The sequence below is a fragment of the Ictalurus punctatus genome, chromosome 21, assembly GCF_001660625.3.
Source record: "Ictalurus punctatus breed USDA103 chromosome 21, Coco_2.0, whole genome shotgun sequence".
NCBI classification, from domain to species: Eukaryota; Metazoa; Chordata; class Actinopteri; order Siluriformes; family Ictaluridae; genus Ictalurus; species Ictalurus punctatus.
In genome coordinates, this window is record NC_030436.2 from 836298 (window position 1) to 840602 (window position 4305).

The window sequence follows — 4305 nt, forward strand, 5'->3', positions numbered from 1 at the left end:
GAGCCCTCGAGAGAAAGAGAGTTGCACCAATGGAAGTTCAAAACGCTTGATCATCACATGACTTAGATAGTTCCATTAAGCTATTTGCAGACAATTTGAATCCATAGAATTATAGAGACAGAACTGCTATTATTCGTAACTAGTAGTCAATAAATGCATTGATTTAAAATATTTATATAACACACCAACCTGCGTATGTAGTATGTATATATAGTTACATCAATGTTGTTTTAATAAGTAATAAAATCCACTAATATTTCAGTATCAGTGTGGTCAATTAGCATTACTTGCCTTGTTAACATACCATGGTTGAAGAACATGTTGCTGTTGTTTTTAATTAATAATTTTTTTTAAAATTATTTTTTATGTTCTTAAACTTCGTCAAGGGCAATCACTACAGTCATCTTTATGACTTTCAGATAGGACAAGAGACAGGAGACTATCAGTGATTGTCAACTCTGCACAATGGGTTAACGGACTAGCAGCAGGATGATGATAAGTGTGTTGTGTTAGAAAATCCATTGCAAATAAGTGAAATGTAAAATTTAATTAAGTGAAATTAAATTAATCTTAATGTTTACAATTCTTATCCAGCCCTGCACTTAAATATACATTAATAAATAATATATTCAACTTAAAACACAGGTAAATGGTCAAATGGTCTGTACTTATATAGTGCTTTTATCCAAGGCGCTTTACACTGTGTCTCATTCACCCATTCACACCAACGGTAGCAGAGCTGCCATGCAAGGTGCTAGCTTGCCATCGGGAGCAACTTGGGGTTCAGTGTCTTGCCCAAGGACACTTCGGTATGTGGAGTCATGTAAGCCAAGAATCGAACTGCCAACCCTACGATTAGTGGACAACCCGTTCTACCACCTTAGCCACAGTCACCCGTGTTCACACATGTTCATACACAATCATATATATTCATGGATTTTGACTTTTGCAATGCAGTTATTTACAGCAATGGATTTATAAATACATTTCCAATAAACTTCAAAGCATGTCAAGCTTTGTATGCACTTTCCTGCATGTTGTCCTAGTGTAGTGTCCACTATGGTATGCTGTGCTGCATGGGGATGCTACAATCGGTCAGAGAAAGGAGTATGAACTGATGGTGTCCCCACTGACACAGAGAGGAGGAAAAATGGTTGGCTCAAATCAGCAGAATTTGATCTAAATATTAAAACTGCAAGCAGCGATGAATGGGCCCTCACACCCAGGTACACATTGGGGCTGCTCTGCCAGGGGAATGCTATTCCACTTTTTTTAGCACTTTTTAGCACTTGTATGTTGGTAGGAGTGTATCACGGTGTAAATTTCCTGTTGGCAGTAGGTGGCATTATGACGGTAACTGAATATTGGCATGTGTATATCTTCAGGCCTGGATTCGTATAAAACGTGAAGAGACTTTAGATGAGACTGAACAAATATGATGTTGATCTGATGAAAGCTGTAGGAGGAGTACGTTAAAGTACGAGGCCTGGAAATGGCAAAAAAAGAGCAAAAATTTCAGAAAAAAATGAAATTGGCTGACTTCCTGTTGAGTTTAGCGTATAGGTTCAAGAGACCTTTTCGTACGTATTGGCATCTTACACAGGTTTACCGAATTTCGTACATGTAGGTGAAACGTAGCGCTTTGTCACATGTGCACTTTGTCACACTTGATGAGAGCAATGACTATGGTAAATCTCATGCACATCGGAGCAACTTCATCCTGACCATTGCTTACATTTGGGGGCGCTATGGAGCGCCTCGACCATGCCCATGCCCATGCCCTACGGAACTATTAAATTTTCACTGGTTCTGACGTGTTTGCCAAGTTTTGTGAGTTTTCAGGTATGTTTAGGCCCTTAAAATCACACAAATGCATGAAAATAATAATAATAATAATAATAATAATAATAATAATAATAATAATAATTAAAAGCGATGAAAGGGCCCTCGCACTGGGATGCACGTTGCGTCTGCTCTGCCAGGGGCATTCCGTTACTTTTTTAAGCAATTTTCGCATTCTATGTTGTTAGGAGTGTATCATGATGTAAAACATGTAATTTCCTGTTGCCAGCAGGTGGCGCTATGACTATAACTGAATATTGGCATGTAGATGTCTTCAGGCCAGAATTAGTATAAAACTTACATGTTGTTAGATATTCAATCATTTACACACCATTTATAAATTTTCTTTTACTATTATAGTGCCATCAAGTGGCCAAACTACTCCATTTTTGGCAAGTGCGCTCAGATTGAGATCCTACATAAGTTTACCAAGGTTGGTGAAAATTTCTCATTCCGTTCAATATTTATAGCCATTTAAGTAAAAGTGGCCACGCCCACGTCAAACCTTTTGCTATGCCCTTGCGAGGGTAAATCAAAAGTTCAACTTTTTTTTGATAACTCTTGATTTAACACATCCAAAGTATTGTCCTGCAATAGTTTTATTTCACTTGACCAAAAGAACCTATGAATAGTTCGCAAAATTAGGTTTTTAAAATTATCTGACATACACCAATGGTTCTTGGGGGAAAATGTTTAGAATGAGAAGGCCTATCATTTGATATATATTAGTTATGTTTGTTCAAAACACTGCATTATACACAACCATTAACAACATCAAAAATCATGATCGCGCCAACTAGTGGCCGATTTCTTTAAAACTTTGCATAAATCTCTTAGACCAAAAGTCAAATAGGCCTACCAAGTTTCGTTACGATCAGCCGTTGGTAACCTTGTCTAGTAGCTACTGAAATTTGATTGGCCAATGGCGGCCATGTTTTCCAACATATGTTAATGTGCCCATAGACACTAATGGCAACTGAGACAAAGACACTGTATGCATATTTTGAAGTCAATCAGATCAATGGTTCCATAGTTGTAGACAATTTCAAGTTTTTTTCTGTATTATAGTGCCACCATGTGGCAAAACTGCACCAACTTTTCTGGGCGACGAAAAATTGTCCTCAAACATAAGCATGCCAAATTTGGTGAAGATATCTTATTTCCTAAGTGGCCACTACGACTTCCTGTGTTTTTGCATACCTACCTCAAGTCGAAAGGTAAAAAATTTTTGTACTAACTTTTGATCATGAGACTCCATAGATTCCTTTGTCACAGATTTGGTCCTGATCGGACGAAAAACCTAAGACTAGTTTGCAAAAATAGGTTTTACAAAAAAACAACAACAAGATGGCGGAAATTTTTTACCAAAAATGAAATGAAATGAAATCGGAAATGAAATCGGAAATATAGGTTTTGTTCGTCTGGTCCCAAGGATTCCATAGACATAATACAGTCTGTGACAAATGGTTCAAAAGTTATGGCCATTTTTTAAAACATGCCCAACATAGCACCAACATCTGGTTGATTGGGCCAAAACGTGGTGATGCTGTAGTACTCTGGGGTACTACCTTCCCTCAAAGTTTCAGCTCTCTAGGCCTTACGGTTTGGTCTGCACGATCATTTTTAGGGCAGAATAATGTTTTTTAAAAATAATAATAATAAAAATCCTTACAATTACAGTAGGGTTTCAGCCCTTTGGGCGTGAACCCCTAAAAATCCATACAATTACAATAGTGTTTCCGCTCTTTGGGCTTGAACCCCTAATAAAAAAAGAAATAAAATCCTTACAATTACATTAGGGTTTCAGCTCTTCGGGCTTGAACCCCTGATAAAAAATCTTTACAATTACAATAGGGTTTCAGCATTTTGGGCTTGAACCCCTAACATCAAAAAGGTCTCCTTCTCTATTCTCAAATCCTAACAGTTTTATGAGGGCTCGTTCCGGGACATCGATTCACTTGTCCTAACACAAAGCTTCAGATATAATGTTAGCTAAAGCTTGTAAATTAAGTAAATTGTTCATTTCACTGTTTATAAAAAAGTTTCATTACTCAATTACTGGAATGATATTGAAGTGTTTTGGTTGGTTGTCATTACAAAAATAAAATTTACTAATATTTAAAATCTAATATTTTGTGTCAGGAGCATCTTGTTCAGCCTGTATAGGGATATGTCTCATACCGTGGCTTTAATGCATCTGCTTAATAAGGACCTATTTTTTCATTCCAGTGTAAGGTTTTATCTAAGTTTGTTCATTGGGGGCGTTTAATTTGGATTTCTTCTTTATGTTACAAACAAAAATTAAATGAAAACCAAAGATGTTTTCTCACGATATGCATTTTATCTCACACCATCCATGTTTGCCCGACCAAAACACACACCACGTGTATTGATCTCAGCACCACCGAACCCGTTCTCATGAACTTCCGTGGAGGCAGCATTATTTTCAAGTTACACAAAAAT